Here is a 14,578-nt window from a genome sequence, read left to right on the forward strand (position 1 = left end):
TGGAATGATTATGAAAATGCCTCAAAAAACTTTGAATATGAGATTCCAATGTTTCTGCCTCATTGTAGTAACACTGAATGAAAATGTGCTTAAAAAGTGGACTTTATATAAATGTCTGACTTCTTCCTTTTGGATAACCTTGTCTGAAATATTTTACATTACAGAAAATTCAATTTACCAAATACACTTATATTTTTGATTATTGCATTTTCAATAATTACATGAATTTACATGTGAAATATTTATAGCTCATTTTCAGCTTTTATTATACAATTTTCTCCCCCCTCCACCTCCACCAATTGGTACCTTTTAGATAAGTAAGTATTGGGAAAATAATGAGACAGCATTTATATAAAGAATAAAATTTCAGGGATTTCCAATGAAATTTTTCAAACAAAATTTATTTCATTGGAATAACAAACCATACTTTTAAAATGAACAGCATTATTATCAATCATTCTGAACTTGTTCTTGTACATTTTTCTAATTAAAATAATTTAAAAAATTTCAGTTGCCAGGTGAATTTTATAAACTACACTACTTACTCCTTGCAATTCAATAGAATTTAAGTATTTTGTAGCCCTAATTTGCCATGTAAATCTTGAATCAATGTACTTATTCAATTTTTATATTAAATTAATTTAACAAAATTTTCAATTTTTAATGTTTGTTAACTAGTCAAAAATAACACGGCAGTTTTGTAAGCTATTGAATAATCTATGGAAGATATTCTCCCTTGGCTACAGTTGGTCTTAATGTATTTGGTATCTTGCACATATAATTTCTTCCACACACAGAATCTATAACAAAAAATTGACAAATAATATGTTCTTTTAAAATTTATTTCTAGGAGATAATTTAAACAAAAGTAAAGAGGATGGAGACATTAAGCAGAAGAGAGTACACTTGCCTTGCATGTTACTGACCTGGGATCAATGCCTACATCGGGTACCACAGCATGAACAGGACTGATCCCTGAGTACGGGTAGCCAGGAAAAAGCCCTGGACACCTCTGGGTGCAGGCCTGGAAACACACACAAAACAGCTTTAAAGATTATTGCATAGTTCAGTTAAACAATTTAAATAGAAAATACTATTCATGAAGTACATTCAATCTTTTGTAGTATAATTGGTCAAAATTTGTGATGATCATACTGATGAGTAGCATCTATCACTGGATCTTACATTTTTAATTGAGGTCAAATTCACATCACATGTGATTAGCCATTTAAAGTTTCGTTTTAAATTCAGTGATGTTTAAAGTAGGCACAATGTTGTGCAAGCACCAGCTGTCTTTAGTTTTAAAACTCTTTCATCATCCCATAAAGAAATTATGTATCCATTCATTATATCTCCCTTAATTATGAGTAATTATACTCCCTATTTCTGACTCCCTTTACCCTTTGGCCTATAATATGGTTTTTGTCTAACAAATTAGTGTATTTGGAATATGTCACTTTAAAAAAATCATGTAACATGAGATCTATTATATAGGGCTTTGTTCTTTTATATAACATTTGAAGGTTGATCCATTTTAGAATAGTTTATCATTGTTTTATTAAAGTAAAAGTAAAGTAAAGTAAAGGCCCTCCCTTTGTTCATTGATTTGTTCGAGCGGGCCCAGTAACGTCTCCATTGGAGACTTTGTTGTTACTGTGTCTGGCATATTGAATACATCATGGGGAGCTTGCCAGGCTCTGCCATGCGGGCGAGATCCTCTCAGTAGCTTGCTGGGCTTTCCAAGAGGGGCGGAGGAATCGAACTCGGGTCGGCCATGTTGGCTGCGTGCAAGGCAAATGCCCTACCACTGTGCTATTGGTCCAGCCCATTGTTTTATTACTTTTAATAATTTCATTATGTGTATATACCACCATACTTTGCTTAGTATCCTACCCATTGTTGTGTTGGGTATTCAGCTATTTCTAGTTTTTCATAACTGTAAATGCTGATGTATATGTATGTATATATATATATATATATGTTCAGGAATAGTCTTCTATATAGATATTTGCTTCAATTTTATTTAGGTGTATATCCAGGAGTGTAACTACTGACTCTTATACATGACTTCTTAAGAATTTGGAGTTTTACACTCTTGCCACATAGTTCTTTGGGGGGATTGGATGGGTACCCAGGATGCTAAGGGGCTATTCCTGGCATTCCTGGCTTCTTAGATCTGCATTCAGGAATCACTCTTGTTGATGCAGTTCTTAATTTTCAGAGAACCATATGGGATGTCAGGTAGAAAAACCAGGTTAGTCAAGTGCAAAGCTATATAACTTTACTCCTCATCTTTAAGCCATGTGCCTTTTGTTATACTAAATCATCACAAAACTTTGTCAATTTTCATTTCTTCATTAAATGATATGTTCAATGGTAACTTATTTTGTGTTTTTATTTTCATTTTAATGTTGAGGGTTTGAGAATATATATTAACTTGCTTGCTGATATCTTTAGAAAAGTCTCTATTAGGTTCATTTTCCCATTTCCAAATTGAGTTCTTTGACTGCTGCAATATAAGAACATTTAATGAATTTTGGGTATTATAAATGAATTTTAGGTATCACGAAAAGATGATTTGGTGGGGCAAGTTTGGTCTACACCTATTGGTTCTTGGTGGAATCATGTGGTGCTTCGATTGAACTAGGATCAGCTCTGTGTAAATCAATAGACTTAACCCCTCTACCAAAGCATCTCTCTGATCCAGAAACTTTTGTTTGAACTTGTTTTGTTCTCATTTTACATTCTGCATGAATGCTTAAATTTTAATCCATTAATTATTTTTCATTTTTGAATTATCTTTCTCTTATATTTTTGCTTTTGGTGCTCAATATAAAAAAATGGAATCAAATGAAGGTCATGATCAAATATCTCTAAGTTTTACACTAATAAATTTACTGTTTTAATTTAGTACCTATTTTATTTTTATGTGTCTATTTATTTGTCAAATTTATTTTTTGCCTGTGGAAACACAGTGGTCTCAGTGCCTTTTATTGAAGAGTTTTCCTTGTGAATTGTCTCTTCATATATTTTGGGGATTATTTATTTATTATATGTTTATAATTTTTTATATTTATTTATTGAATTCATTGTGGGAAAAGTTACAAAGCTTTCAGGTTTAAGTCTCAGTTATGCAATGATCGAACACATTTTCCTTCACCAGTACTTATTTTTCACCATCAAGAACCCCAATATACACCCTCTGCCACCCCTCCCAATGCCTGTGAGGCAGATGAATTCTACCTAACACTCTATCTACTTTGATTACATTCATTATTTCGACAAAAAATGCACCATTATTGTTTAGAGTTTACACCCAACAATTGAAACTGCTGAAAAGACATTGTGAAATAGTTTTTTTTCTACAGTTAGTTACGAGAACCATATACTGATAGTGGCCACGCGAATTTGGATTTCTAATATTTTACTTATTAAGCCTGGAGGTAGTTCTGCCTTGAGCCAGAAACTTATGAGATTGATATCTGTGGCTCTGGAGCCATCGCCATGCCAGAGAGCCACTCGTGGTGGGCAACTCATGACCTCCGTAGGGCATGAAGGATGAGCTGGGAACGCCCTCCTTCCCATGACGTTTCAGTTGCCCCGTCGCCGCCAGCTCCTACCTGGCTTTCCAAAAAGCTCCAAGGAGGCCTCCATCTTGCTGTCCAGGGGAAAAATACGGAAGGGAGCAACACTCCTTCCCTCCCGGGCAGGCATGATACCGTGGATTAATGCATAATCCATTCACTTTTCTGCAGCAAGCTGCCGGGCTCTGCATTATTTGTTTATAATTTTTATACCTCATTGACAGATGAAATCTTTTGCCAATAAAAATATTCTTGAAATACTTTTACAATCTTGGACTAGAAAAATAAATATTTTTTCATTTGTACAGCTTCCCTACTTCACTTCCATGATTTACAGGCAAGAAATTCTTTCTCTCTCTCCAGTTATTTTAGGCTATCAATTTGGTAGAGTAAATATGATTTTATTCAAAGGAATTTTCTTGTATTGTGAAGAGAGAAACTGATTACATAGAGAAGAATGGGTTACTATCAACTTAATTTACTGTGGTAGAGAAAGATATTAATCATAAGACACTTGAGATTTCAAAATATTTGCTTGGTATTTAAACTAATATTTAGCAACCTGGGCAGTCAGATTTTTGTACTCTTTTGATCTTTAAGAATATAAAATATAATAGAATATGCCTGCTTGATGGAGTGAAAGAGTAAGACAACAGAAGAAATACTCTTATATTATGGTCATTCAGGACATGACAACAAAATTAAAATTAATGTCCCACTTTCTTATAGATTTCTCATCAATTTCAACAACTAAGTGACAAGAAACATATACTTTCTATTATCATTTTATATTTGCATATCGTTACTTTTGTAAGAATTGATTTAAATATTTAGTAAATATTTTATAGTCAGAAATTTTCTAAGAGAAAATAGAATACTATGAGGAAAACACAGATTTTACTAATTTGTATTACTCATCTTTATTATTACACTTTTGTGTATGTATAACACATACACAATATTGAGCATTAGTGGGTAATCTTATGAAATTTGTAACAAAAATTTCTTTTTTTTTTTTTTTTTTGGTTTTTAGGTCATACCCGGTGATGCACAGGGGTTACTCCTGGCTCATGCACTCAGGAATTACTCCTGGTGGTGCTTGGGGGACCAGATGGGATAATGGAAGTTGAACCCCGGTCAGCCACTTGCAAGGCAAATGTCCTATCCTCTGTGCTATCGCTCCAGTCTCTGTAATGAAAAGTTTTTATTTATATTATTATACCAGTTTTAGTTTGTTTTGACAAATGCCATGTAAATACATAAGATGTGAACATCAGCAGAACCTAAGTTAAAGGTACTGTAACTATACTATTTTTGGAACTTTCTTATATGTATAAAAAACACTTCAAAATAAGGAAGAGAGGGGCAATGTGCCTTTCATACGCCTGAACCCAATTCAAACCCTGCATCATATATGGTTCTCCAGAGGACCATGTTTTTCTCTAACAAGAATTCTATTTGTTGGCATCATCCCTAGGGACAGAACCAGGAAAAATCATCTGAGCACACTTAGGTGGGACCCAAGACCACACCTAAACACACACACACACACACACACACACACACACACACACACACACACACACAAACCCAGTTATGTAAAAATAATGTCTATATTTTGAGACTTGTTGTTACTGTGTTTGGCATATGGAATACGTCACGGGTAGCTTGCCAGGCTTTGCTATGTGGGCGAGATACTCTCAGTAGCTTGCCGGGCTCTCTGAGAGGGGCGGAGGAACACGGCTCAGCCAGGCTGTCTGTACGCAAGGCAAATGCCCTACCACCGTGCTATGGCTCCAGCCCATTTAGTAAACTAATTGTTTTGGATTTCCTCTTTACTCCACTTTATGTGATTTTCTGAGATCTGTACTGTATCCACTTCCAGCTACTCTGTATATATGCATATCAGCAAGTGGCCCTATGGTAGGTAATGTGGAAACTGTTAAATGATCAAAGATATTCTCCATTGCAGAATCCTGAGGCTATATATATATATATATATATATATATATATGTATGTATATATATATATATGTATGTATTTTTTTTTCTTTTTGGGTCACACCCGGTGATGCACAGGGGTTAATCTTGGCTCATGCACTCAGAAATTACTCCTGGCGGTGCTAGGGGGACCATATGGGATGCTGGGAATTGAACTCGGGTCGGCCATGTGCAGGACAAACACTCTACCCACTCTGCTATTGCTCCAGCCCCATGAGCTTATATTTTTGATCCCATTCATGTTCATATTTCATTGGCCCTATATGAACATTTAGTTCTCGATTCACTTATATCAAAACTAAAACATCTTTAAAAATATCTAATGGAGAAAACATATTTCTTCATAATTTTTTAAATTAATGCCTACCATCTTTGAACCATTAATGGAGACCTCAACTACCATATATTTGGCCCAAATGTCTATTTATCCTAATTTATTTGTAAGGAGTACCTTTGAAACATAATTATTAAATCTCCCTCTATTCATTTCAACAGTTTAACATAGGAGCTAAAATATTTTTCAAACAAGAATTCTATTTGTTGGTATGGACAAAGTAGGAACTGATGCCAACATGAATAATCTACAACACTGCTAACCATCATACTTCATTAAATATTCTATACACTCTCTGTCTCAGAATAGACTCCAAAACCCATCCCATTTATTCTGAAAATAAATAAGTTTGAACCAGAGAGAACATTCAGGGGTTAAGGCACTCACTGGCTTTGCAAGTGGTTGACCCTGGTTCAATTCCCAATATTGCATATGATCCCACCCAGCAGGACAGCAGGGAGTAATATCAAAGCACAGAGCAAGGAGGAAGCATTGAGCATAGATGTGGTCATGCAAATTAAATCAATCCATCAATAAAGTGACCACTTGCATATAGCTTTTCAAAAAAATCCTGGTTCATTCACCATCAAATATGCTATCTTGATTCAGAAAAACTAAAGGTAAAGGTAAAGGTAAAGGCCCTCCCGTTGTTCGTCGATTTGCTCGAGTGGGCCCAGTAACGTCTCCATTGGAGACTTTGTTGTTACTGTGTTTGGCATATGGAATACGTCACGGGGAGCTTGCCAGGCTCTGGCGTGCGGGCGAGATACTCTCGGTAGCTTGCCGGGCTCTCCGAGAGGGGCGGAGGAATCGAACTCGGGTCGGCCATGCTGGCCGCTTGTAAGGCAAACGCCCTACCGCTGTGCTATCTTTCCAGCCAGAATCAAATTTTCTCTGAAAGTACATTCACTTAAACAAAATGTTATGAAAAATCATTTCCCTGTAAATTTTTCCCACCCACCACCCCCGCCCTCCCCAACTGATTTTACAGTCAGGAGAGGTAATGTTCCATGTCATAAGTAAATCAACTTCTTCAGTATCTGTACAGCAAAAATAGAAAAAAACTAGAAGCCATAATAAATGTTGTTGTTTGCAGCTAACTAAAATAAAAACACCTTTGTAAACAAAACTATTTGAATCTAGTTCATTTTAAAATACTTTTTTAACTATTTGCCTCTCTATATTCTAAGGCCACATAACCCTGAATGTTACTTTAAGACAGCTTCAATTTAGAGGAGATCAGATTGATGTAGACAGGAAGTTAGGAAAAGGCAATAAACCTTGGTCAACAGAACTTCTGGGAGGAAAATCCTAAAACTAATCCACCCTGTGGATACAGAAAACACAACAGATAAGACCTTCAGTGGACTCTGAGGAGGTTGGGCCCTTCCCCATGATGTTCCTCAAACCCTCAGACCTCTCCCTTAATCTGATTAAAATGTGATCCAGCCCAGAGAAGACTTCAGAACTTCCAGATCAAGACAGCCTGAGAAGAGCCTGTCACTGTCACTCTCACTGTCCTCCTGTTGTTCATCAATTTGCTCGAGCGGGCCCAGTAACGTCTCCATTGAAGACTTTGTTGTTACTGTGTTTGGCATATCGAATACGTCACGGGGAGCTTGCCAGGCTCTGCTGTGCGGGCGAGATACTCTCGGTAGCTTGCCAGGCTCTTCGAGAGGGGCGGAGGAATCGAACTCTGGTCGGCCATGTTGGCTGCGTGCAAGGCAAACACCCTACCACTGTGCTATCGCTGCAAAGGAAGTGTCTGTATATGCTGCCTGAGCCCATGTACTTTTTGTGCCCGCATAGCCAAGCACCTGTAGTGCCTGAGCACATGTGTCGCCCTCATCTCCCCTCTTGAGATGTGTACTTTCATACTTTCGTGTCTAATGCTAGGATGTGTTTAGGGGTTCTCTCCATCCTTGGAGAAGCCCCTGTTTTCTCGAGTGTGTTACTATCTCTCTCACTCTCTCCCCCTCCACACCTTAAAGACCCTCCAAATAAATCTATTTATTCACGGTTTGTCTACTCCTAAAATTCCTTTCTGCTAGGCGAGACAAGAACCCAGTAACCCTGGGTCCTGGGTGGCAGAGGCGGATGGGGAGAAGTGACCGTCTTTCTCCTCTCCACTTCACATGTCACCCATGGGACCCACCAACATCAAGATCAATTTAGAAGATCAAGTATTTATTTTGTAAATTCCAAATGGGAAAAGTTGCTGGCAGGGTAAGTGGAAGACCACACACATGGAGAATGTACGCAGACAGAGTGAGCCCTGCCACCATGTACATTTCATAGTCCATTATGATGTTGCAGCTGATAAAGCAGGGAGCATGTAACATAGTTCTTTAAAAAGTTTCCTGTCACTTTGCTCTCCTTATTGCCTCCATCTGGCAGGAGTCAGGGCTGGTAATTCCTACTACCAACACCTATGAGGCAAGGACATCCCCCAGCCCCAGGAGAGAGTCACTGAGTTGCACCCGAAGTCCACTTGTTCTGCAGTCCGGAGTTGGTCTCCAACATTTAAGTTCTTCAGAAACTGTGGACTCACTCAACCGAGGAATTGGTTTTTGAAGGAAAGGAAAATTTAACCTTGAACTCAGCACAGGCTCTCTAGGTAAATCGCCTTCCCTAGAAGACCTGAAATGCAAGAGGAAGCTAAACAGTGAGGCAAACTGTTTTTATTTTTTTTAATTTTTTTTATTTATTGATTTTGAATACCCATCCCTCCACCAGTGCCCATTTCCCACCACCACGGATCCCAGTATCCCTCCCCCCCCACCCCCCCCCCATCCCACCCTGCATCTGTGGCAGGGCATTCCCCTCTGTTCTCTCTCCTTTGGGGTGTTGTGGTTTGCAAAAGAGTTAAGCCTGATTTTCAGGGAGAAACGTTGGATAATTTACTTTCCATTGATCACTTTGTATATAAGGAGATGTAGCACAGGCGCGTAAGCTGTTTTTAAAGGAAAGACATTTACTTAGAGAAGTGTGAGAGAGAAAGAAAGAAATGCGGTGAAGAGAAAACCCTACTTCTCCAGAGTGGAAAAAGAAGCAGAGAATGGCTTTTGGGAGAAAAAAGTATATATGCTTTCTAGTCTTTCTGCCCTGGGTATCATTGTAAACATAAAAGTTATCTGGGCATCTTCAGAACCCAAACCTCTCTCTATAATCCTTTCTTATTCTTATGAGGGCCTTTAATTCTTTTTAAGGGACCCACCCTTCTCATTGTGGTGGCCCAAGTTCTGGAGATGCTCAGGGCTTGGGTTTGCTGCCTATTCCAACAGTAAAGAATTTCTGAAGACAGGGAAGTTTTATTTAGGCAATATGACGTAGGGAAGGCAGAGAAGATGATATCCCATAAAGTAAAAGGAACGTGCTATGTACCCTCTGCTAGAATACAGGAAGGACCAACACTGCTGTAGGAAGTAAAGGAAAGAAGTGTGACAGCCAGAGAAAAGCACTAATGGTGAGCCCAGAATGTAGAGAGAAGTCCTAGCTTGCAGAGCTGGCTTTGTGGGACTTTTTCAAAGTGCCTGACCTCAGGGCTGGAGTGATAGCACAGCAGGTGGGGCGTTTCCTTGCACACAGCCAATTTGGTTTGATCCCAGCATCCCATATGGTCCCCTGACCACTGCCAGGAGTGATTCCTGAGTGCAAACCGAGAAGTAACCCCTGATCATCACCAGGTGTGACTCCCCAACCGAAAAACAAAACAAAACAAAACACCAAAGTGCCTGACCTAGAGGCGTCCAGTATCTACAGTCTATCTGGAAAGGAATGTGACTTCCTTTCAGGTTTATCAGAGGCCTTTGTTCTTACACAATATTCCTTTTGATGAGTCTTGCTTGATATGGACTTTAGGATGTGAGCTGCTTTTTCCCACCCTGGGGCTGGGATCAGGGGCATTTCAGGTCACCTCTCAGTTTTAAAACTTTTTGAAATTCATTTCCAAGTGATATCAGTGAACCCCACAGGTGATTTATGTGAAGCAGGGAGGAGAAAGAGGATCACTTTCTCCCCATCTGCCACAGCCACGTGGGACCCTGGGTTTCTGGGTTCTTGTCTTGCCTCCCAGAAAGGAATTTCAGGAGTAGACAAGCAGTGAAGTAAATAGATTTTATTTAGAAGGCTTTATTTAAGGCATAGAGGGAGAGAGAGTGAAAGAGAGAGTGTAATGCACTCTAGAGAGTATGTTGGCTTCTCCAAGGGTGGAGAGAACCCCTAATCACATGCTAGCATTAGACACAAAAGCATGAAAGTATACATCTCAAGAGGGAACATGTGGCGTCACATGTTCTCAGGCGCCACATGTGCTCGGCTCAGCGGGCGCATGAAACTCATGGGCTCAGGCAGCATATGCATGCCTGTGTTTGTTCAAGGTGGCTTTTATAGGCTCTTCTCAGGTTGTCTTGATCCAAGTACTGGAGCCTTTCCCGGGCTGGATCACATTTAAATCAGATTAAAGGAAAGTTCCAAGGATATTCGAGGAGTTTCCTTCATGGGTAGGGGTCGAATCTTCTTAGGGTCTGCTGAAGGTCTTATCAGGTCTGTTTTCTGTTTCCACAGGGTGGATCAGTTTTAGGATTTTCCTCCCAGAAGTTCTGTGGGCCTAAATTTTATTGCCTAGGGCCTTTCTCTATTTACCTGCTTATATCACAAGCACCCACTATCTTGCAACCTCCAATAGTAAATAAATAGAATCTTATCATTAGAGCTTGTTCAACAAGGGTAGCCAAATTATTTCTAATGATAATGCATTGCTCAAATTACTTAAATCCAAGGACATAACACATTTGTTTTAAGTCTTTTATTTTCAACAAAAATTGTACTACTCTGCTGAATGGTGATCTGCACACTCATCTTTTTCCTCTTAAATTACAGGTAGCAGAGGGAAGCAAAAATATTTGAGTTTCAGTGTTGCAATAGAGGTGGAGGTCAGTGAGGAAAGGACTCGGGTAATTTCATAAAGATAATTGGTTCTTTAAAATTAGACACATAAAGCACATGGCTAAAGGGCAGGGTTAACAACACTTCAAAGGGGAACACAGGTCAAGCAGCTTCATTTTTGACCACTCACCTATGTTGGTGGAAATGGCAAGAAAGCAACAGTTCCTGCACAAATGCCTGAGGAAAAAGGGACAGGTCACTGTTGTAAGGGGCTCGAGAGGTCAGCCATGAGGCCCAAAGACAATCTACTGGGCATTCTGACAGATTAGAATGACAGGATGGACAGAACCAATGACAGGCAATTACGTACCAGAGATGACAAATGGAAGCCAACAAGAAGCCAGAAAGGAACCGGTTTGAGACTTGGGCCAAAAATACTAGACAATCCAAAGCTACCTTCTTAAATAAATAACTCTAACTTCATAAGGATTCGGAGTGTACATACTAGTTTTCATATAAAATTCAAGGACCCACTCAGGAATAAAGCGAGTTTTGCCACAAAACCAAGACAGTTTCAATAAGTATAGAAAATTTCAGTTTATGTTTTTCACAATAATATATGTCATCGAGAGGTTAGAAAATGTGAAATTCTTCAGTTGCTGGATAATTGTCATATTGGTATTCATGTTAGATTTATTTTTTTTTTGCTTCCTTCGAGAATATCGTTTCTCTTTATCACTTATGATGTCAGACTGAGACATTAACTTTTCATTTTTTTTCATTTAATTAGTGATGCAAATGTGCGGGGCTGAATTTTTCTTCTATGCTATTTTTATGCTCCATAATGGGTCTAAGGAACTGAAATACAATTTTCTAGCTGAGCTTGGCAACCTAATGTGGTGGTTGACTCTTCCCAGACAGAGAGTGGCTTTAAGTTGTTTTATTTGAACTCGGGTTAAGAAAAAAAAAGGAATTAACCATATGAGGTGCCAATGATTAAACCTGGGTCATCCCCTTGAAGAGCAGTGCCCTACCCACTATAATATCACTTTGGCTCCAGTCTTACTAGTTATTTGAATCCACACAAGGCAGCATGATTAACCACACTCTATTATCCAATTTAGCAGCAAATAACAATGGCTCTGCATTAAAAAAGATAAATTTGATACTATTATCTATCTCAATGCTGCTTATCTGGTTTCTATACTATTCTTCAGTCCTGGAGTATTTCAACAGTATTAGTTTATGCTAATCATTTAATTAAATATCTAGCATAGGTATCAATTAATTGATGCTTATCAATTATTTCCTATATAGATGCATTTTTTATATACCTAAATGTTTTTAAAGTTTATATGTTTTTGAATGACATATACTGAAAGATCATTTATGGGACAAAATAATTCCAAGAATTGGAAAGAGTAAAGTTAGACTCTTATTTTTGCTTAAAGCCCTTGGTTTTTGATTGCTTTTTTTTTTAACTTTATCACTACTACAATTACTATAATAACAAGAACAACTACTACTACATATTATTGCTGCAAGTTGCACAATGCAATTAGTACAATTATTCTTTCTTCTATTTCCACCAATGATCTCATTATAACATTCTATATTTAATTTTCAGGATGATTTGCCTTCTGCTTTATTAGTATTCCTTGAGATTTACAACAACAAATTGAGTGCCAAAATAGATTCCTTTTCCATCAATGAAAAAAAGAAAGGAGAGCAAATTTGTATTGGAAATCATAAAAAAAAAACTATTAGGACAATTTTCCATTTAATTATTAATATAGCCCTAGCATCTTGAGATAGTCTATTCCATAATAAAAACCCAGATATTATTGAGGATATGTTGTCATTTTGTTATTTGAATACTTAGTGGATTGTCTATTTTTTTTTCCCCAAATTTAAGACACAGGGCAGTCTGGTAAACACAGTTCCCAACTCATATTTCATTGTTCAGAAGGTTTTCACTTCTCACCACAGTGATTTTTCAATGGCATAAATAGCTGATTTAAAAATTAAATTTATCCAATATGTACATCTACCCTTTGCCTGTGCTGCTAGCAGAAAGGTATTTTGTGTACAATCCAATACACAACTTGTTCAGCATGTTTTTAGGGAAGTAGACTCAGAAACTAGCAAAAATGTGTATACTAGAGTTATAAATATTTCATAGAAAAGTGTTAGCATTTTCTAGACTTTGGTCTTACTCATAAATTGCCCCAACTGGAGAACCCAATCATTATAGTGTAAGAAACTAGCCATAAAACGTAATTTTGACTAGGTTCAGAAAAGTGATTCATGTTAAGATATAATAGCAACTTCCCAGTTAGAGAAGAAAAGAAAATAGAAGTAAATATCAATATTCTCCTTGGTTAAGGAAACTGTTTTGAAAGCAGAAGTAAAATGACAGTCATGGGTTTAGATGCATTTAGATGTAAATACTTTGGAGTCGATGTTTAGGCTGGTGGCATTATAGTTTTAATAAAAAAATCCTCATATTTGCTAAAATAATATGATTTTTTAAGATTATTGCAATAATGATTGCAGTAGGGAGGATAGAGCGGATTTAACTCCAAATGCAGCAAAGACGTAGAACTTTCTATTTGAAGAGCAGTGGAAATGCGAATCAACAGATGGAATGAAAAGGAGGGTAAAGATTCTTGGTAAACTGGTCTAACAGGTTTCTCCCTGAAGGCATGCCAAGCTAGAGACATCAAAGGTAGAGTAAAAAGAACTTCATTTGACACCAAAGGTGAACAGGTATTCAGGGATTGTGGGAGAGGGGATGATTCAGTAGATAACTTTGTTAAGACTGGACAGAGAATGTCAAAGACAGAACACAGGGTCATGTTGCTTCAGGTAAAATCTTAGTTCAGAGGAATCTGACAAAACTCTAGTTGCAGTCTCTGTCATCAGCAGTCTAAGTTTAAAACTTTTTGTGATTAGAAGTGAAACCAAATTCTGAGGCACTTTTATTATTTCCTGAGAGGTATTTGTGGATACATACCTGAATTCTATAAACTTCTCTGTGATAAGAAAGTATGTATGAAAAGTTCCTGAGGGGGAGGGGGTCGTTTGATCGAAAAGTTTAGGGCAGAGATACAAAGGATTCAAAATGCATAGGAGGGACTGGAGCAGTATCACAGCGAGTAGGGCATTTGCCTTGCATGCAGCTGACACGGGTTCGATTCCTAGCCTCCCATATGGTCCCCCAAGCACCTCCAGGAATAATTCCTGAGTACATGAGGCAGGAGTAACCTCTGTGCATCTCTGGGTATGATCCCCCCCCCAACAAAAGGGGGAAAAATGCAGAAGAGTTTGAGGTTGTTAGCCATTGTGGGTTCAAACCAGTAGGGCTCAATTTATGAATGAGACCAGCAGTAGCATACCGCTTCACCTGAAGATCTGTTGATAAGGAGCCACTTCTTCTCCTGGTACAAGTTTCCATGGAAAATCCATGAAGTGAGAAAACGGTCAATAAGTAAACTCAAGTTCATAGAATTTTCTAGTGTCTTTTCTAGTGGTGTTTGTTTTAGTGGTAGAGCCTCCTCTCCCAGCCATGCTCTGAGCCTTGGAATTCATTTAAAAAGTTTTCCAGATTCCTCAGCTGGGTCTTTGTGTCTCAAAGGTCTTCATGCCTTCGGCTGATTTAGGTTCCAAACAATATATTTTTTTTCCCTGAAATACACATTACAGGGGTTGAAGGTGAGGGAGTGGCAGTCTTTCTATCTTCAGCCAGCAACATTATCAAAGTCCTAAAGTT

Source organism: Sorex fumeus, unplaced genomic scaffold, assembly GCF_029834395.1.
Source record: "Sorex fumeus unplaced genomic scaffold, SorFum_2.1 ptg000055l, whole genome shotgun sequence".
Lineage (NCBI taxonomy): Eukaryota > Metazoa > Chordata > Mammalia > Eulipotyphla > Soricidae > Sorex > Sorex fumeus.